Source organism: Miniopterus natalensis, chromosome X (genome assembly GCF_054644295.1).
Source record: "Miniopterus natalensis isolate mMinNat1 chromosome X, mMinNat1.hap1, whole genome shotgun sequence".
Lineage (NCBI taxonomy): Eukaryota > Metazoa > Chordata > Mammalia > Chiroptera > Miniopteridae > Miniopterus > Miniopterus natalensis.
The window spans coordinates 21,966,180-21,989,242 of NC_142103.1; the positions used below are offsets into that span (position 1 = coordinate 21,966,180).

At 37.6% G+C, this 23,063-nt stretch overlaps 1 protein-coding gene across 8 annotated transcripts in view; it reads left to right on the top strand.

Moving 5' to 3' along the window:
* DCX (doublecortin) overlaps nucleotides 1-23,063 on the top strand; it is a 325,574-nt gene that overhangs the window by 260,495 nt on the left and 42,016 nt on the right. The gene's annotated exons all lie outside the window — the stretch shown is intronic.

The following is a 23,063-nucleotide window of genomic DNA, read 5'->3' on the forward strand; positions in this document are numbered from 1 at the left end:
GAGACCATTGCTGATCCCATAAACTCAAGAACTAGATAAAGCAGTTGGCTTGGGTACCACTAATTTCATTTTCTTGCTTATGTTTGCCATCATTCATTGAAGGATAAGAACAAGTCAGCCATGATAAGGGTAAACCCTGGATTAGCATTGTGTATTGTAGCTGTAAATTTTACTATAAATGAAAAGTACAGATGATTTAGAGTCAGTTATAGAAGAAACAAGAAGCTACGAATGAGCTTTTGGTGGAAAATGGTTATTTGCTTAGTTAGATATTTGGGATTTCTCACATTTTTATAATAGTTCCCAATAGGCCTGAAGATTGGATTTATAAGAACAGTTCAGCAGCTTAAGTGAAATTAATAAAACCAAACTTCAAAATGTGTTGAAATGAAAGTAAAAGTTTAAAGTCTAGCTATTTTAAAGATACTGACAATTTCTCTAAGAAGCATGAAACTTTTTAAGGCCAAAGAGTCAACCTTATAAGGTCACCCAGTTTCATCTCCCATGCAAAATAAATACTCCCCTAACCAGTTTAAACTCTAAACATCTCCAGAGACAGGAAGCTCATTGCTTTTTATTGTCTTTAAACACACACATAATATATTAGTCCATTATAATTTTTAGGTGATTCAAGCGATCCAAAAATATATAGAGAATGTGCAAGTCTTCTCTTCTCCTTTTCTCCACTTCCTTTCTCCATCCAGAAGTGACAGTTTTTAACTGTTCAATATGTATCCTTCTAACCCTTCTTTAAAAATATATTTATATCAGTGGTTCTTAACCTGAGCAATTTTGCTTCCTGGGGGACATTTGGCAATGTGTGGAGACATTTTTGGTTGTCACAGCTGGGAGTAGGATGCTACTGGCACCTAGTGGGTAGAAGCCAGGGATACTGCTAAATATCCCACAATACATAGGACTGTTCCTCAGAAAAAAAGAATTACCTGGCCCCAAATGTCAATAATGCCAAAGCTGAGAAACCCTGATGCTTTTATACACAGAGGTGGAGATGGAGATAAATATGTATTTTCTTCTTAAATAAATAAGATCACATAATCTCCATTTTATGTTTTGATAAATTCTGCCAAATTTCTCTCCCAAAAGGCTTTATAAATGTATAATGCCATCCACAGTGTTTAAAAGTGCTATTTTCTCATACATTCAACAATACTTTTATTAATCTTTTAAGCTTTTACCAGTCTGATGGGTAAAAAATAATATATAATTGCGGCTTTAATTTGCATTGCCCTAATACTATCAAAATTGAGTGAGCATGACCTTTGCACATTTTAAATTAATAATAATTAGTTGCCTGTTTATTTACTTTGTCCATTTTTCTATTGGATCACAGGTAATTCTTTGTTGAATATGTTGCTTACAGCTTGTATATTAGATTTATTTACCACATATTCTTTGTAAAGCTTTAAATTAAAAGTTTTAATTTTGGCATAGTCAAGTTTATTATTCTCTTATTTTATGGCTTCTGTATTTTGGGTCTTGCTGAAGGAGGCCTTCTTTGCCCAAAGGTGATAAAAATAATTCTTTATTTTTTTCAAACATTATTCTTTTTTTCTTTTATGTCCATCTCTGTTTTTTTGGTGTATGTATGCGTGTGTGCATGTGCATGTTTGATGTGAGCTGAGATCTACCATTTTTTTCAGATAGATAGGCAAGGTTTTAATCCAATCTATAAAATAATTCTTTCTTCACTGACAAGAAATAAATGACTCTATTCATCTATAATCTCTGTTACATGCACTTATTTCTACTGGTTGTTGGTCTAATAAAACTCTATATTAAATACTACAGTCTGTTTTGAAGTCTGATATGGTAAGTCCCCAGTTCTTGGAATTTTCCCCCCCAAAATACCATTTGCTATTCTTGTATATTTTCTCTTTCATATGAAATTTAGAATCAGATGATCAGTTTCATACAAGTTCTGTTGAGATTTTTTATTTGGAATTCTTTGAATTTTATATCTAAGTTTAGGAAGAATTGACATCTTTAAAATATTTTAAATATCTTACATTTAATTATCTTATATTTTCTTCAATAAAGACTTGTATAGTTTTCACCAAATATGCCCGATACATTTCTTATAGATTTTATAATTTTGTTTGCTATTGTGAATGAAATATTTGTTTTATAACTTATTTATAATTGACTGTTGCTGTAGTATAGGAAACTATTTTGTATGTTTATCTTGTATGTGTCCACTTTGCTGAACTATCTTATTGGAACAAATATTTTTTTTTAGTATATTTTCTGGTGTTTTCTGAGTAGACAGTCATACAGGATGGAAATAGTTTTATTTTTTCCTTCTATATTGCAAAATTTATACATTTAAAAAATTTTTATTGAATTTATTGCAGTGGCACTGGTTAACAGTTATACAGGTTTCAGGTGCACAATTCCACAACACATTATCTGTATACTGTATTGTGTGTTCACCCCCCAATTCAAGTCTCCTTCTGTCACCATTTATCCCCCCTTTACCCTCTTCTACCTCCCCCCATCCTTATACCTCATTTTTTTTGGTTTTAATTACAAGCTCATTATTTTGTAAGGCTACATGTTTAGAAGTTGCTTCTTATATTGAGGCAAAATCTGTTCTGACAATTTTCCATCCATTAGTTCCAGTTCAGTTTTCTAGAGCTAAACAGAATAAGGCAAATCTTTTTTCTATGGGTTAACCCTTTGGATATTTGAATATGCTTATCATCCCCCTTCTCAATCTTCTGTTTTCCAGGATAAGCAACTCTATTATTTTCTGTATGTATATATCTTTTGTACCTTGAGTCATCTTTCCCTAAATGAATTCTATTTAGTCAATGTCCCTCTCAACATGGTGTTCAGAGTAGAAGTGCTCAGATATTTTCCGATCACTGCAGAGTATAGAGAGACTAATTTTATTAATTTGCACACAACTCTTCTATCAATGTTCTCCAAGATTACAAGGCTAGAGCTAAATGGTTTTAAAATATATATTTTTTAACAATTGAATCATTTTATTAATGATATCTTAGCCAGAACCCCAATTTTTAAAACAATTAGTGGAGTTTCTCTCACTGAAATGAAAGGAGGGTGAGAGGGTACAGAACCCTTATTTCAACTTCCTTCTTGTTCCCCAGGGTAGCCCAAGAAGAATCAAGAGGATCTGAAAAACATAGTTTGAAAACCACAAATTGAATCCAACTTTTTCAGAAGACAGTGTAGCTCAGAGAGGAGAAATGACTTACTGAGGTTACACAGTTACTTAACAGGATACAGCTAAACTTGGGTCTTTTAACTCCCCATTCCAGAGATCTTTTCACTACATCATACTATTCCTCACTATTAACTCCCCACCTTAATGAATCATATTAAACTTAGGATCAACTAAAATTTTAAGGCTGCTGTTAATATCCATTTGCTTCATGTATACAGTTGAATTTTGGAAATCTAAATGTGGAACTTTACATTTATTAAATGTATTAACTATAATTGCTCCTAGAACTCAAGGAAACATTAGACATTTTTTTGTTTTGGCCCATCAGTCCTGCCTTTTAAAAACTTTCTAAATCTTGATTCTGTCATCTAACATCAATCAATTTCTTTTGGCAGGGCTGTCCAAGTAATGCTGTAACTCACAATATTGACACTGAACCCCCAATTCTTCAATTTGCCAACAAATGTATAATCAAGACCTAACTTCAAAAACTTCAGACTCACAATTTATGGCATTTTTCCTCCTTTAGATGGAAAACTACTTATATTTTGGGACCCATTTCAAATGTTACCTCCTCTGTAAAGTGTTACTATGTCTCTATTCCTTATCCTTGAAGCAGAATTGATAGGTCCCATTCTATACTAAAATATAATTTTAATAACTAACATACTTCCTCTACTATTTTATAAATTCCTTAATGGTCTTACTTATACTCTGCATTACCAGACCCTGAGCCTTTGATGGCAGCTGACTATAGTGACTGCCTACTGAGGACTGTGAGGTCAGGTAGAAACTTAGTGGCAAAGAGTGTTGTGAGGGGTTAATGATTTCTGTCATGGGCTCAAGAGGGAAATATTTTGCCAACCTGAACCCAGTGCATACCTAATACTCAAAAATGCTTTAAAAATATTTTTTACACTCCCCCCCCCGCCCCAGATGTCTAGCAACTTTATTTTAAAAAGTTAGCTGGGCATGGCTTTTGTCAACCCTTCTTTTTGTCCACTGATCAGAATTTTTCTTACGTGCTCACAAACAATATTCTAATAGCCCTTTAAAGATATTTTTTTGGGTATCAGCATATCAAGTTAATTATTGGTTTATATTTTTTAGATGTGCTTCTTCCTCTTTTCAAAAATAGGACAACATTTCCTTGTTTTTAACCTTCTGGCAACTCTTTCATTTTCCAAGAACTTCCCAGGTGGTGGTGACTCATTTAGAGAAAATGGCCCTTTTCACTTGGACCTTTCAACATCATTGTTTGTTATGGTCAGGGGCCATGACTAGGAGAGCTGTTTCTTGGAAAAAGTATATTTGAATTGGGCAAATCAGAGGCTGAAGTCAGTATGGCCAAAAAATGTGTTATTGACAGAGGCCTGGCCTAGAAAGACAGCCAATTCTAGCGAGGCCGTTTTCTCTGAACCATGGCCCAGCAATCATTTCAGATGGCTCTCCCTGTCTTTCTTCCCTTCCCCTTTTCTTGGCTCTGTGTTCTCTTCTTGCTGTAGTTTGTCACCTCTGAGCTGAATTTGGATGGCTAAAGTGTAACCTCAGCACAAAAATGACCAGAAGAATGCACATCTGCCCTTGAGTTCCAGATGAGAGTCTAGGTCAATGACTGCTAGTGACAGAGATAATAAGCAAAACAGGAAACGATTTCAAGAAACTGAAGATAATAGGTTAATAATAGATGAAATTCAGACTGTATACATGTGAAAAAGAGAGAATATCAGCTATGTAGACACATAAAAATGCAGTAAAATGGTGATTCATTAAAACACTAAAAGCAACAGATATTTTTTTGTGTGTGAACCTACCTTGTGCTCAGTCCTGAGCTGGACACTGTGAAAATGCAAAGACATGATCCTAAAGATGTCACAATAATTTTAAAAAATTCTACCTTAATATGCTAATGACAAATAGCCACAATCTGGTGTTTAGTTGTATTTTTCAAAAAGCCTTTTTTAAAACAAGTTTTGGAACCAGAATATAAGTGAATTTTTTAAAAGACTAACCTTCAATGACTAGAAAATGAAATCCTTTGAACTTTCTGTTCCAACTACATATTAGTTAAATGACCCTTGATCTACTGTAAATGCAAAGAAAATGGGATTGAAATGACTGCAGCTTGTCTCCTCACTCAGTGCTGTGGGTTCCTTTGCAGATGTTGCAACAAAACTGGTCTATACTGGGACTGGGAAATCTCATCATGCAAGCTCAGTCCAGCTAAGATTCTTGTCACTTCAATGTGGATCTTACCACTTATTTGGGTAAGAGGTATAGTGATAATGGGGCCTTTCGCCCTCCAAAGAGTTGTTCTGTTGCTATAAACCATTGAAAGCCCATGCAAGGGACAAATGTAAATAGGGGCTGCTTTGCTTTCAGTGGAAAGGTTTGAGTTGAACGCCTTCCAGGCGATCACACTGGCTGACATTTTATACAGTCTATTTCTGTCTTCCTGTACACATCCCTTAATTTGCATTTCTGCTTAAACTTGCCACTAGTCCTGCCTCTCTGTGTGGGAGGTGGAATGGATTTGAAGAGGGTAAAAAGAAAGGCCTTTTTGTGAGGAGGGGGAGAATATAGGACTTTCACTAGCTGTTCCTCCTGGATGTCTTCAGAGAAGCAATTTATGTCCTGGCCTCCTTGAGGTTTGTCACAGAAGCTCTCTTTTAGCACAGACATCAGCCTTATTTCTTTGTGTATTTGGCTTTTAGCTAAGTTTGAACCAATTTGGCTCATTAAAAAATGGTTACTGGCATAATGGGAAGATGAACTAAAAGAAGGTGGAAACAGAACTTGAAGATGGTTTACATATAGAGAGTGATTTTAAGGGTGTATTAAAGGCCCTGAAATATCTTTCACCAAATTTTAAGGGACATGATGTGTCTACTATTCAGTTATGGTCCTATCAAGGCATTACCTCCAACTCTGGGCAGTATGCAGATTAAGCTATGAACACTCTATTATGCATCTGCTTATTAGAAATTTGCAGCCAACTCATCCTTTCTCAGCAACCAGTTGCTGTTCCTTGCCAATATATTAGACTTGGATTACTTTTCCCAATCTTAAGGGAAACTAATTTAATTGTGTAAATCCACAATCTTAACAAGGTCAAAAAGCAATTGCTATGAGTCAAAAATTTGGAATGGCTAAGTCAAAAATTTTCCAAGTCAATTTTTCAGACAATTATATGTGGGACAGACTCAAAAAGAGAATTAACCAAGACATTTCCACCAGACTAACAGCTTCTTGAGGACAGGAGCCGTGTTTTATTCTTTTTGTATCCCTAACACTTACCATGGTGATTAAATTCTCATGAGCACTTTGTGAATGCTATTCAAAAAGTGAAGAAATTCAGAAGAATTTCTTGACTTAAAGATTGATTCTAGAGTGAATTACCAAATAATGTTGGTGAGTTTTACTGCAGAGATTATAAAAGAAGATAGGTATAATAAAACTATGCCTAAGATGTGAAAGTGTTCTGCAGAGGCAGAGAATGACAGTGCATTTTCCTTCTAGTTTGTGGGTGCTATGAAATAGGATGAAGGTAGTTCATACGAGACTCTCTCTCTCTCTCTCTCTCATTATTTTTCTCTCTCTGTCTCTGTCTCTTTCTTTGCCAAAACCAATTTACTTTACCAGCTTTTTTGGGTATCACTGTATTCGCCTTCATTTCCTCCTCTTACTTAGGTCATACATCTTTTGCAAAATAATTAAAATAATTTACATTCATATAACATCAGTGCTTTTCAAGGCACTTTTATATGCAGTATTTCTTTTTGTTTCAAATTGGAAAAAAAAAAAAAAAACACAAAAAAAAACACCCCTCTATGAAGTATTAAAAGTAGTATTAGTTCCAGCTTTCAGATGAAGAACCTGAGGCATAGAGTGTTTAAATGACTTGCCCATGATCACGTAGAAAAATGTGACTGGATGAGGACTAGAAGTCATTCTAAGTCTCAAAATTTGGGAATGAAGGTTTGTTAGGGAAACAAGAGTTAGTCCTACTGCCTTCATGGTTATAATCCTCATACTTTTTATTGTTGTTTTAAGTTCCTTCTTAATACTCCTTTCTAGGCATGTGAGGCTGATAATTGAAAAATGGCCAAAGCAGACATTATCTCAACTGTGAGGTCTCAATTTATTCTCAGCTTTTTTTCTTCTTCAAACATGAAGCACGTGCTTAACTAGATCTAAAACAACATTGTGTGGGACATCTTTATGTCTCCACTTAAGCCAGCTAACACAGAAATCTTCTGGAGTGTGCTGTCACACAATGCATCTTCTCTTTTTCTGTCTTACAGTTTTCTTTGACAGTCACAGCAGCAGGACGTCTTGTACTAGGTGACATTTCATTGAATCCTTTCCTTCCTGGGGTGACAACTTTTTCACACAGATTCAAGAGGTAGCAGGTCTCCTGTAATTACCAGTCCAAACCCTATTTGGCGTCCCAGAATAGAATGAGTAAGGCAGTGTTGTACTGAAACCATGGATGAAGTTGGACCTCAGAGCCTGGGAAGGATGCCAGGACTAAAAGAGCCAAGGGCTTTGCAAAAACCAAAGGTCTAGGCAGGCAGTGAGTCACTAACCAGACAAGCAGTTAGAAAGTAGGAAACAGGCTTCTTATTGGGGTTAAAGGAAGGCCAAGGGTCAAAAACTAAAAGGCAATGAACAATAGTAACAACAACAGTGCTACCCTGGAAAATGAGATAAATCCTACCTTAGCCTGGAAGCCAGTTGAAATGGAGCTGATTTTAGGGAGTGGCCAGCCTGACATCCATAGATTGGAGCAAGGAAGTCATCTGTTCTGGTGGGTAGTGGAGAATGTGGTGGTCATAGTAAAGATAGTATCTTAACAGTCAGGAAATGCCTCAGAGCATGGTTCCTCAACCTTGACACTATTAGCATTTGGGGTAGATAGTTCTTTGTTGTGCGTCATCATTCTGTTCATTGTAGGATATTTAACAGCATCTCTGGCCTGTACCCACTAGATGTCAGTAGCATACCCCCCAAGTTGTGACAACCAAAAATGTCTCCAGATATTGTCCAATGTCACTTGGGGAATTAGGGGGAGGTAAAATGGCCTGGCTTGAGAACCACTGCTCTTAAAGCTATAGATTGTGAAAATATTGATCTTGAGCCTTCAAGGAGTTACTGGTTTCTAAATTATCCTCAGAGCAGGGAATCTAAGGTAGCAGGCATAGGCATCAGCAATACAGTCTTTCCCAAATGTGTTTTCACATCTAGTGCCTGGCTCATCTCTTCCATTAAACACTATTGCAGTTCCTAGGAATATTGAACCCTCAGAATTTCCCTCAAATTCTGCTTAATTGCAAATTCGAGGGTAAATCTGCTTGTGGTTTTTATTCTTGGTTTACTTGCAAATTGAGACAAATATGAAAATACCTTTTACTTTTAGAAATTCAGTTCTAAAAGACATGCTAAATTTCTGTTTTCTTATTATTTACTTTGAACTTTTATTTATTTCTATTGCTTTCCTACTTTCTTCCAACCATATCCTTCAGAATGGAAGTATGTAGGTGATGAGGTGGGACACCCAGAGGCCAAAAATGAAGAGGAAGGAGAGAATATAGAGAACTTAGACTAGGGCTATTTGACAAGACTGCTTTGGAAAATAGTTGCAAAAAATATTATACCCAATTATCTATCTTCTAACTCAGTCTGTTTTCTTACCATGCATTATTCCAACCCTTTCTTAAATATGTGAAGAAGGCTATGAAGTTTTTTTTCTGTATTGTTGCCCTTGTGTTGTATTGTCATGCCTGTCAGAAGTAGAAGTACAGTCCAAACAGTTTTGTGGAGTAAACATGATACAGAAGAGATAATAAGTTGGTGGAAATAGCCCTAGACTACAAGTCCAAACCCAAGTTCTAGTCTCTGTTTTCCTCTTTACCGACATTTGATCTTGCAAATCACCTTATGTTGACTAAACCTCAGTTTTCTCATGTGTATAATAGATATAGCTGTTTGCCTACATAGTAACTATATGGTTCAGATGAGACAATAGAGTGAAAGCCTCATGAAACATGTAAAAGCATTTATAAATGTAAAATGATATTATTATCATCAATTAATTTCAGATTAAACTTCTTCAGTTATTGTTGCCCAAATACCACAGTGTCCATTGGACAGATGTCATATTCAAGGCTATAACAATAGTTTCTTTCTCTTGCTTGAAGTGATAGACCTACTCTCCAGATCTACTTTCTACCTTATTCCACCCTGCTCTGTCCTAGGAGGCTGACCTATAATCAACAGGCTCTCTTATCTTTTGGATTACAGTTGTGTTTGGCCAATGGGCAGCCCTGGCAGGGAGAAGAGTGTGATTAGGTTAGTATTAGGGGCCTCTCTTAATGCAGTATTCATGGTCTCTCCTCCCTCTGGGTTTTGGTAATTGCTACCTCCTCTCTCCCACCTAAGGGTGGTAATGGACCCCACTATTACTAGTCCTAGGACACTTTAGTATCCCCTGTGGGTATTTTTTATACCCTGTACATATTTTTTATAATCAATTCCCTTTATTAAACTCTACTCAGTTTATTCACTCTGAGTGTGCCATGTGTTTCTTACTGGGACCCTGATATACCCACCAAATCTATTTCTTTTCTGCTCTTCCAACCTTTATTGTAATAAAAGAAATAGTTTTAAATAAGGGGACATTATGTAAGGAACTGCAATAAGTTCATGGCCATTAGTATTCTGTCTAGTCATGCTGAGAATTAGCTCTTTAAGTCACTATCTCAGAACATTGTACAAATTGGGTAGTCCATGCTCTTTTTCTACCCTCAATCAACCATTGAAGGACATTTAGAGGCCATGAATCTGGTGCCTACTCTCTCCCACAAAGTTCATATCCTTGCTAAATTCAAGAAACCTGGGAGGGAACTCTCTGATGCACACTCTAGTCTCTGGTTTGCTGTAAATCAGTTTGCACCCCTTTGCTTCCTTTGGACTCAGTTTGCAGAGAATGAGCTTACATCCTTTTGCTTCCCTTGGACTGGAGTCTCAGGAAGCCTGGGAAGCGGGGTACAGTTAAGCCTCTGGGATTCCACGACAGCTGCCAACATTCTGGCCCTGGTGTCTCTGCTCATTAACTGTGTCCAACCTGGAATGTTTCATAGACTGTCAGAGCTAGAAGAGATCTCAGAAATCAACTAGTTCGAAGTTTTTTTTACTTAGGATCTATAGATAGGCTTCAGGGAAATCCTTAAAATCCCCTAAATTATAAGGAAAATTATCTATCCATGTGCACATAAGCATTTTTCTGGGGAGAAGAGCCATAGCTTTCATCAAATACTCAAAAGAGCTTGTGACACAAAAAGTGCATAGCCCTTAAAAGTCTCTAGACCAAAACCTTTACCTTACAGCAGAGGAAACTGAGGCCCAGAGAGGATGCAACTTATCCAAGATTTCACAGTAAGTTCATGGCATTTAACCTAGAATCTAGGTATACATTAACTCCCTTTTTAAAACAAAACTTTCCTTCTTCTACTGAATTCCAAAACCATACCCCACTATACTTCATGCATAGCAGACACCAGCTAATTGTTAACTGCAATTGATGACTGCAGTGGGCCCTATGAGCACACTCTCTTATTTTAATTGACCCTGCTAAACAGAATCTGGAGTTGTGTGGGGCTCGGGGCCAACCTTAGAGCTTAGTGGTGCCAAGGGATCAAGCAGAGTTTTTCCACCCCAGTTCTCTCTGATGAATGAAGTTCTGTCTCATCCCCATTTCTCTGAGCCAACTTGTCCCCAGGGCCCTGTGGAGGGGCAGGTGTCGGTCCTGGGCATGGACTCAGCAGCCCAACTCCAGCCCCTCTGCAGCTGTTCTCATCCCTGTGAGGCCCCCAGTGGGAGCGGACACAGAGAATCTTGGAAAATGGCAAAGAAAGCTAAGGAAAAAACACCCTTGAGCCTTGAGGGGTTGCCAGGCTTCCAGGGGAGCTGGCACTGCCTAGATCAGGTTATTAAATCATAACTAGCTCCTGGTAAAATAGGGTAGAAAGTCTTATTTCTTCCCATCTTTCCTTCTGTGCCCCACTTTCCCAGGTCACAGCTATTTTCATTTTACCCAGAGTCCCTTACTGTATTTCCTTACCAAGGTTTCCCTGTCTAGGAAATAAGTCCCTTTGCTGTACAACTTAGGTACCCAATATGTCAGAGTGAAAGAAGCAGTCTTGACATCTAGTATCAGCTCTGTAACTAACTAGCAATGTGATCTTGTTCAAGTCTCTTAACTTTGATGGGCTTTCATGCTTCATACATAAAAAATGGGGTTAATGAACCAAATGTGGTAATGGAGGTGAGATCACTTGACAAATGTAAAACAACAAAAACTATGTGGCGTTATTATGGTCTTTCATTACTCAAAGATAAGTTATTATAAAGGTTGAAAAGAATAACCTTGAGGGCCAGTATCCCAGCTGAGATCTGGCTGCCTAGATTTCAGTCTAGCTGGGTTTTCTGGGGCAAATCCAGACTGGAGTACGAAGGAGAGTACCACTGGCTGTGAGTTTAAGAAAAATCAGTGGAAGAAATCACTTGACAGAAACACAACCCATTCCTAGAGTCTTGCATGGTACTTTACATACTAAACACCTATGAAAAGAGCATCTAAGGACCAGTCACACTTCACCAGACAAGAAAGAAGAAATACCCATCAAGTGTAGTGCTTGAGGATCAGAAAGAGTCAGCCTTAATATGACTTGCCATAGGAATAAATAGACTAGTTTGCAGAGGGGCAGAAAATTCCCAGAGAGAAGCACAAGATAGTGGAAACAAAATATCAATCTCTCTCTTCACAATAAGCCAGTCAACACTGGTACCTAAGACCCTGGAAGGGTCATGTGAAAGCTAAGCACTGTGAGGCAAGAAAAGGGAAATTAGACTCAGGGTCAATGCCTTCAAGAAATGGATGCTTTTAGCACCTGTTAAAATCCAGCACCACTTTATGCTAAAAGCTCTCAGCAAAGTGGAAATGGAGGTGACATACCTCAACATAATAAAGGCCACATATGAAAACCCCATATCTGACATCATACTCAATGGGGGAAAATTGAAAGCATTTCACTTAATATCAAGAACAAGACAGGAATGTCTGCTTTCACCACTCTTATTCAACATAGTGCTAGAAGTCCTAGCGACAGCAATCAGACAACAAGAAGAAATAAATGGCATCCAAAATGGAAAGGAAGAAGTAAACCTGTCACTATTTGCCAATGACATGATGCTGTATATAAAAAACACTAAAGATTCTACCAAAATACTACTATAACTGATAAATGAATTCAGTAAAGTAGCAGGATACAAAATAAATATTAAAAAAAATAAGTTGCATTTTTATACAACAACAATTAACTATCAGAAAAGGAAACTAAGAAAACAATCCCATTTATAATTGCATAAAAAATACCTATGAGTACATTTAACCAAGGATGTAAAAGACCTATACTCAGAAAATTATAAGACACTGAAGAAAGAAATTGAAGAAGATACAAAAAAGTGGAAACATATATTATGTTTATGGATAGGAAGAATTAACATCATTAAAATGTCCATACTACCCAAAGCAATCTGAAGATTCAACACAATTCCTATCAGGATAACAATGGCATATTTCACAGAACTAGAACAAATATTCCAAAAATTTATAAGGAACCACCAAAAACAACAACAACAACAAAACAACAAATATCCACAGCAGTCTTGAGAAAGAAGAAGAAAGTTGGAGGAATCATGCTACCCTATATGAAACTATACTACAAGGCCATAGTAATCAAAATAGCATGGTATTGACATAAAAACAAACATATAGATCAATGGAACAGAATAGAGAACCCAGAAATAAACCCACACTTTTATAGTCAATTAACATTTGACAAAGAAGGCAAGAACATACAATGGGGTAAAGACAATCTATTCAATAAATAGTGTTGGAAAAATTGGACAGAGACATGCAAAAAAATGAAATTAGACCACCTCCCTACACCATACACAAGTATAAACTCAAAATGGTTTAAAGACTTAAATGTAAGACTTGAAACCATAAAAATCCTAGAAGTAAACATGGGCAGTAAAATCTCAGACATTTCCTATACCAATATTTTTCTGATATATCTCCTTGGGCAAGGGAAACAAAAAAACAAAAAACAAATGGGACTACATCAAACTAAAAAGTTTTTGCACAGCAAAGGAACCCATCAACAAAATGAAATGACAACTGAGTGGGGGAACATATTTGCCAATGGTACATCTGTAAGGATTAATATCTAAAATCTATAAAGAATGTATACGAATCAACACCCCCCAAAACCAAATAAACTTTAATTAAAAAATGGGCAAAGGACCTGAATAGACGTTTCTCCAAAGAGGACATATAGATGGCCAATAGACATATGAGAGTATGCTCAATGTCACAAATCATCAGAGAAATGCAAATTCATACCTAAAAGAGATATCTCCTCACACCTGTCAGAATGGCTATCATTAATAGATCAACAAAAAACAAGTGTTGGCAAGGATGTGGAATAAAGGGAAGATCTGGTGCACTGCTGGTGGGAATGCACACTGGTGCAGCCACTGTGGAAAACAGTATGGAGTTACCTCAAAAAATTAAAAATGGAACTGCCTTATGACCCAGCATTTTTAATTCTGGGTATATAAACAAAGAAACTTGAAACACTAATTCAAAAGAATATATGCATCCCTATGTTCTTTGCAGCGTTATTTATAATAGCTATGATGTGGAAGCAGCCCAAATGCCCATGAGTAGTTGAGTGAATAAAAAAACCACAGTGGTACATTTACACAATGGAATAATACTCTGCCATAAAAAAGAGGGAACTCTTACCTTTTTCAACAGCGTGGATGGACCTGGAGAGTTCTATGCTAAGTGAAATAAGCCAGTCAGAGAAAGACAAGTACCATATGGTTTCACTTATATGTAGAATCTAATGGACAAAATAAACTAACAAACAAAATAGAAACAGACTCATAGATACTGAGAACAGACTGACAGCTGTCAGAAGGGAAGGGAGTTGGGGGCTGGGTGAAAGAGGTGAAGCAAAGCAAAAAATTTATAGACACAGACAACAGTATGGAGATTACCAGAGGGAAAGGAGGATGGGGGGAAGTAGAAGAAAGTAAGGGGTGATAAATGGTAATGGAAGGAGACTTGACTTGGGGTGGTGAACAGAAATATGGCATACAGATGATGTATTATAGAACTGTACACTTGAAACCCATATAGGGTGGGGCAAAAATAGGTTTACAGTGTTTCATATGGAAAATAATACAATAATTAATAAATAATGAAAAAATAAACTCTCTGTTTCTTGTACTTACAACTGTAAACCGACTTTTGCCCCACCCTGTATAATTTTATTTACCAAAGTCACCCCAATAATTTCAAATTAAAATTAAAAAAAAGAAATGCTTATAGGAAATATAGTCAATGATATTGTAATAACTATGCATGGTGCCAGGTGGATATTAGAAATATGGAGGGGGGGCACTTTTTAAAGTATATGGTTGTCTATCTACTATGTTATACACTTGAAACTAATACGGAATAATACTGAATATAAACTGTAATTGAAAAAATAAATAAAAATTTATTAATAAAGAAAGGAATGGACTATTTGATGGATGAATGAGGGAGAAAGGACAAAACTGATAGGGCAGCTAAGATTCTTAAAGAAATGGTCTTTAATCGGGGAAGGGGTTTACACTGTACTGTTTTTATTCACATAATTAGAAAGCAAATAGATGCAGAATTTAGTACACATTCAATATTTATTACTTAAGGCTTTCTCTAACGTGCTGCAGAGGAGAGTAATTGCCAGTGGTTACAATAACCTTATTATACTGTAATATCCTCAATTATGAAACTAAGATTTAATTATTATGCTTCTTAGACTCTTTTTACTTTCACTATTACTAGTGATAACAATATTTAAAAATATTTGACTCTTTACACTTGAACTTAGTGGAAATACAGTGGTCAACAAGACAGATGAGGGCTCTGCTCTCTTGGAGCTTATATAGTTGTGGTGGTGATTCTAGTTTAGATTGGGAGATAAGGAAGGCCTCTGTGAATAGGTGAAATTTGACTTCTGCTTCTGCAATATGGCAGACTAAGTATTTTAAAAAGTCTTCCTCCTACAATATAACTAAATCATGGATAAATTATAAAATTATAAAATGGACATAGATGGGGTTCAAATAAAAGTTTTGATACAGCAATATCAAAGGTGGGGAAGCCAAAGAGTCCCCCTACTAGCCTCCCAACATTAAAGGACCCTAAACAAGTCTCCTTTACTTGCCCCAACTTGGAGAAATTCAACTTCTGTTTTATAGCCAGTCTGGACTTGCAACGGGCATTTGAAGGGGGGGGGGGGCACTCCTGTAGGACTGAATCCTTTACCTGTGCAATCTGATGCTATCTCTGGATAGATAGCATCAGAAATGAGTTGAATTTGTAAACACTCAGCTGGTGTCAGATCATTGGCTATGGAACCTCTCCCCCCTCACATGTTAAAATTGGGTCCAGGAACCCAATTACACAGTAATTCTATTTTTAGTTTTTTGAGAAACCTGCAACAAACATTTTAAAGTGCTTTTCTGAGCTTACAGAAAAGAAAAGTGGGAGAGGGAAAAGGAACCAGAAGTTGACACCAGAGCAGCTGGCAGTATGCAAAAGATTAGGCTTCCCTGGAGGCAAAAACCCCTAACTGAAGCCCAGAGCACTGGATATTTACGGAAATGCAGGTCACACAAAGTCCTTAAAAAGTGAGGAAAAGCCCGGCCGGGTGTGGCTCAGTGGTTGATCATTGACCTAGGATCCAGGAGATCAAGGTTCGATTCCCGCTCAGGATACCCAGCTTGCGGGCTCAATCCCCAGTGGGGGATGTGCAGGAGGCAGCTGATCAGTGATGACTCTCTCATCATTGATGTTTCAACTCTCTCTCTCCCTTTCCCTTCCTCTCTCTGAAATCAATAAAGATATATTTTTTAAAAAAGTGAGGAACATAAAGCTACAACTTAGACATAAAGTCAGGACCCTTAAAAGGGAAATACACCGGAAATCTACCTCTAAACTTGTTTGTCTCTGTCATGACTCCAGGTGGGAAATAAAATAAACAATAACATTACTTTTACTGTTGTTGTGGCTGCTGTTACTGCAAGTATCGCTTTGAGAGTTCGCAACCCACAGTTTGCTCTCACAGGTCTGAAGTTCAAATTTATACTCCTCATATCACAAGAGAAACCATAGCTGAGAGAAGGTGGCCCCACATTGTTAGTGCCCTCTGACACCTTTCAGAAGCAAATTCACATCTTTTTCAGAGGAAAACATCCCCAACTTAGACCCTGCAAGATTCCCAAAGATTTAGTTCAACCAAATATGAACTCACAATAAAAAAATTGTCAGGCACACAAGGAAACAAGTAACAATGAGGAAGATTTAGCAGAAACAACAAATTTGTATTCCCAAGGACTTCTGATATTAGAATTATCAGATACAGGACATAAAATAACCTTATATAAGTTGTTTAAAGAAACAAAATAGGATAAGCAAAAGAAACTATCAGCTCTAACCAGGCAAATTTGAGGGAAAATGAAACCGAATTTCTAAAAATCAAATTATAATAATTGAAATTTGAAGCTCAATGAATGGGTTAAAAGGCAAATTAAACACATCTGAAGAGAGAAGGAATGTACTACAAAATTTGAAGATATTTTCCAGAATGTAGCATCAAGAGATAAGATAAAAAATATGAAGACAAGGTTGCGACATAAAAGACAAAGTGGTTTAGGTCAAATATATGCCTATTTTAAAAATGATCCCAGAAGAAAAACCTGAGATGTAATAAGAAATGATGAGCAAATAAACTGGTAAATATATAGAAAAATGTAAACAATGTTAACTATATAAGATAATTAAAATAATAATGGCTAATTTGTGGAGTTAAATAAAAGAACTAAAATTCTAAGCAATAGTGGCAAGTAAGTTGAGGGTTGCTCAGACTTAAATATGTGATACTTTAGACTTGATTGTGAAGAGGCAGTTAGTCCTGTGAAATACCTGGGAAGAATACTTTCTAAGTAGAGGGAGCTGCAAGAGTGAAGGCCCTGAATCAGGAAAGGTCTTGATGTGTTTATCAGAAAGAAGGCCAGTGTGACTAGAGCTAGCTAGCATGTGTGGTAGAAGAGACTAGATAATATTGAGTCAAGATAAAACATTTGGATTTCATTCTATTTATGGTCAGGCTTTGGAGAATTTTAAGCAGAGGAGTGATGTGCCTAAGTAAAATTGTAAAGTACTACTTTGACTGCAGTAAGGAGGACAGTATGAGTGTTTGTGTAGGGGGTGGGGATGGGGGACGTACTGCCAAGAGTGGACATACAGAGACCGGTTATAAAGCTACTGTATTTTATCTTGGACTAGGACAGTGACAATAGAGGGGGGGAAATGTGACTTTTAGTAAAAAAAGGTTTTCTGGTTTGGGCAACTGGGGAAATTGTGGTACCATCTAATTGAGATGTGGAAAGCTGAAGGGAAGCAGAATTTGGAGAGGGAGCTATAAGTATTTAGTCTTGGGAATATTACATTTCAGATGCCTATCTGATAACCAAGTGGAGTTATCAAAAAGGCTGTTGAATATGAGTCTAGACTTCAGGGTTAAGAAGGTCCAGGGGATATCAATGTGTGAGTCATCCATATATAGATGGTATGCAAAACCTTGGGACTGGATATGGTCACCTAGTAAATAAATGTAAATTAAAAAGGGAAGAGGTCAGAACTGAGTACTGGGGCTTTCAAATATTGAGCAGTCTGGAAGAGGAAGAGAATCTAGCAAAGGAGATTGAGGTAGGAGGAAATCTGGAAGTCTGCAGTGTCCCAGAAGCCAAGAGGGGCAAGTATTTAAGGAGGAAAACTAGCTCATTTACATCTAATGAGGGATTTATTTAGTAAGAGAAAGCCAGAGAAGTGACTGTGGGATCTGAAAACATGGAAGCCATTGCTAACCTTATGAGAGCAGCCTTGGTGGAACGATGGGGAAGGAAGCCTGATTGGATTGGGTTGAGAGGAGAACTGGAAGTGTGGAAGAAAACGTAAGATCATATAAGTGTGGAAGTGTTTTGAAAACAGTAAAAATATTTTACAAATGCAAGTAGTATTGTTATTATTTCACAAGAGATTTTAGAGAAGTTTAAGACGTTGAATAAAGACATCTGTGCCAATAGAGGCACTGCAGAACCAAGGAGCTGTTTGCCCAGGTGAAAATGTTCACAAGGAAAACTCATAAGTAAGATCTCAAGATAACTCCTTAAAAATAAATTTGATAAGAATGCCAGGGCCATCTCAGAAACACTGCCCAAGTTCTTCAAGCCAACCCTGTGCCAACCTCTGGCTGGAGCCCATCCAGGGCTGGCAAGCAGGAAATGTTCCAGAAAGAGAGTAGAAAAGGCCTCATCCGCAATGTTTACTGAATCTTTCATTAAGTTATTTTACAAAGCTTGCTAGCCACTCTCTATGGGGAGGGCACACTTTTGGCAAGACTGGCAAATCAGTGTGGTTTGTCTTCCTTGCCACAACATTCCCTCTTTTTCACCACTGGGGCCACTCCTCTCCCCATAGACACTCTGCCCTTCTTCTCACCCTGAATTTCACGACTACACAACTGTACGCTTTGTGCAGAAGGCTGGCAGATGGGTCTGGGCAATTGTGCTTTGGAGAGTTAGAATCTCTGTGACTATAGTTGACAAGATGCTGTTCTTTTTTTCCAGTGCTGTTAAGAAAAAGGCATGTTCCTGCTTTTCTGCTTCTAATGCAGTTACCTGAAATACTCTTAACTCCTATGCCCATCAACCTATATCCTACATATTCTTCAAGACTCAGATTTTGTGCCATGTCTGTACAGCCTTCCCCAATTTTCATGATCAGAATTGTTCTCTTTGTCTTCTGAGTTCCCCTTGCTCTTCGTGCCTCTATAATAGTGTTAACAGCAGTCTGCCTGTGTTCCAATTATTTCTGTAGTGCTAACTTGCTTATTATGCTGTCACCTCTGAAGACAGAGGCCTTTTATTGTACATTTCTGAATCTCTTACATAGTTCTTTTGCCATAGTGCTTAATGAATGAATATTAGTGGGATGGACCTTTCAATGAAAATATTTTGCAGGTTAAAAGTGACTCTAATAGATATACAAGCAAGACCATACTTCCTGAGATAACATTTCTTTCTGAACAATTAAATAGTGAAATCTAAAATCTACCAGCAGTAGGCACATATGTGAACTAAGTGCCAGTACCTGGATGGAGAATTTATTCAAGGTTAAATCAAGTGCGAGTGAATTTGCCATGTGCAGCTAATAGACTCAAACTACTCTCACACAGTGATCTGTTGCCTTCATTTCCTCATTTGTACTTTGACATTTAAGTCACTGGTTGGTCCATATAATAATCTATTGTTCACACTAATGTACAATCAAGCTAGCTTCTGATTTTTTTTAAAAAAAGGAGGAACATTGATTTAATGGTTCAATGTTAATGTGAATTGATTTTATTGATTTTTGTGCTCGCAGTTGATTAATTACAAAGACAGGTGTCATGCTTTTGTGTTCTTGTCCCAAGCTTGAATATTCAAGTGTGACTCATACAAAAGCTGATGTCAGCAAGACTCTTCTTCTTTGAGGATCCTGCAAGTAGTATCATAATGACTATTATTTTTACCACTTCTGTTACCACTTCATGATGGACACTTTATCTCAAAGAACTAATTTAGAAATTATACATTTGCAACATAAACTAAGGTGGGCTTTGTGTTGCTTTATTTCCATGGAATTTTAAAAACCATATGTGTGAATGTCATTTGGGAATAATTTCTTACACTCCATTTTTGTCCTCCTTCTTTCTTCTTTCTTCCTCTTTCTTCTCACCCTCTTTCTCTTTTCAATCCAGTAAAATGTTCTTATGAGTATCAGACACTGATGAGGACAAATGGGGACTCTCCTACGGCCTTTTAAGTCAGGGCTTTAGGGAGGGATATTCTATCAGAAAATTTAATTGTTTTGTCCTGAATTGAATCAGGACACGGGTGCTACTCTCAACTCTGCCATGAGCCACTTGTGTATCCTTGGGCCACTTTGACTCTGTATTTTGTGTTCCTCATATTTAAGATGGAGAACTTTCTATTTTCCCAGCTCTGTAATAAAGTGGAGGAGGGCTGTTGTGTTTCAGTATCCAAGTCATTTGGGATAGCTGGGTATCCACATGCACAATGTGAATTGGCCTACATTTGTGAGCCAGTAAAATGTGGGGTGGGATTACATAAGAAACCTGATGCTAAACAGCTGGATTGCAAAATGAATATGTTTAAAGCCAGCCCTACCATTGTGAGTTTGTCAGAAGCATAGGGGGCTTTGCCTTTCTTAGAAGCTCCCCAAAGGAGGGGTTATCCAAAGGCTTTTCCAAAGCCTGGGCAGGGGCAAACAGGCCTGGTGTTGGAGGAGGGTAGGTCATTGTAATAGCAATCCCCACAGCAATATGTGAAGGCTTTGTTGTCCTACAATAGGATATCATGGTGTGTTACTGCAATGGCTGCTTTTGAGATTTTGATTTTTCTTCTTGGGAAGCACCACAAATATCTCCAAAATGAATGCTCTGGTGCCTTTAGGTGAAGCATTGCTCTTTGAAGTATTTACTAAATTCTTTTTATGGCTAGTAGTTAGTTGTTTGAGGTTTTCTGTTATTTTCTGAGCTAATTTCATTATTTAGGTTTTCTTTTATGAATCATCCATTTCATCTAAGTTTTTAAACTAGCTGGCATAGTTGTGCAAAAAATAACTTTTTGTTGTTGCTAATCCTCACCAAGGATATTTTTTTTCCATTGATTTTTGGAGACAGTGGAAAGGAGGAAGGGAGGGGGAGAGAGAGAGAAACATTGATGTGAGAGAGTCACATCAATTGGTTGCCTTCTGCGCATACCGGAACCAGGGTCAGGGATTGAACCTGCAACCTAGGTATGTGCCCTTGACCGGGAATTGAACCTGCTGCCCTTAGGTGTGCAGACCAACTCTCCAACCACTGAGCCACATCTGCCAGGACACAAAAAATAACTTCTCACGTCACAGTTATTTTACGTTTCTTATTCCTAAATGTGTGTATTTACCTTTCAAAATCTTTGAATTCTGGTCTCTACTGTCTGCACAACTAATTTCTTCTTTCTTCTTTCTACTTTCCTGCCTTTGTATATCTTTATAAAGCCCCCTCCCCTTTTTTTACATCTGAGGCAAAACAGTCCTTGCTACATTTTCACTATGTGATAAGCACTCTACCATGAGCCATGGATTGATACAGAGGGAGGGATAAACTTGGTCTTTACATTCAGGAAACCTGTGATCTAATGGGAAGGACTAGGGGAGTATGCATGAAAATACAGGTAGGTCTTGAAACAAAGTGCAAAATCCTAGGCTACTAGTGGAGGGACACCCAAGGGTGAGGCTTTCCTCATTCATGATAAGAACTAAAGGCAGTCAGTCAGGCCAAAGGGCAACCTCTTCAGGTAGCAGGGAGTAAACAATTCAGAGACACACAATGTATCCAAGCTAGCGGCTCCAGATTTTATTAAGCCACGGTCCAAATGTCAGTGGGAGTCTGCAGCATGGTTCGAAGACATTGTAGCCTCTGTCATTTAATCTGCTTCCAGGACAATATGCAGGGTGCTTATTGAACTAATAGTTCCAGCCAGTGACTGGTTCACTTGGATGTGGTACTAAATTAACTACCATGGCATCTACATATCCTTCCATCCTAGCACTCATTGAAATCCTCTGTCTCAATGTATCTCACTCCATCAGATTGTGAGCTCCATGAAGTCATAGCCTGAGTTTTATTCATCTTTGTCTCCCCAGTGCCTGAATAATCTAAAAATGCTTTGCATTACTGAGTGGCCAAAAGCACAGGCTTTGGAGTCAGACAGATCTGCATTTGTTTGGCTTCATCACTTTACACCTGAGTAATTTACTTACTGTCTCTGGGCCTCAGTTTTCTCATCTGTAAAATAGTGAAGATAATACTGACTTCTAGGATTTGTTGTGAGAGTAAAATGAAATGACAGATTTAGAAGTACTTAGCCTGTGACAGAATAAGTATTCAATTAATGGTAGCTGTGATTGTCATTACATGATTGTGGAATGAATGAATGAGAGGGACAAGTGGGCTAAAGAAGGATGTTGGCTTATTTGATGAGGTCAGAACCCAGGGCTGAAAGAAGCTTAATAGGAGTGACCCTGGCAGTTCTCCAAGTCTCCTTCCCTTCTCTTAACATCTCTTAGATGAGGGAGGCTGAGAAAATGGGGATAATCTTTAAGCATCTTTTGCTTTGTGTAGGGGTTGAATCATATTGGCTGAGGGAACAGGAATTGAATAAACCCAGGGTGGGGAATAATGTTATTAATATAAACATTTTTCCAATGTAACTTATTGTACCCAATAAGCTGTTGTTTGTGAGCAGTGTGCCTTTGGATAGTCACTGCTGGCAGTTTAAACGGGTAGCTTAGAACAATTAGAAGCTTGGTAAGAACATTTTGACTTTCTGGTTTCTCCTGGTTTTTCCCTAGTGTGCTGAACTAATTATCAGATGTAATTAGGAAAGCCGAGAATTGGGGAGACTGCAGGAAGCAACATATTTTCCCAGGGACCCTTGTAGCTTTGTGCAGAAAAGGGATTGGGAAGACAGTCTCTCTGTTTTGGACAAGCAGCAATGCATAGGGCACTAGAGGGTGGGAAGGATCCTAGGAACATGGCTTTGCCAGCAGAATCTCAAGCCT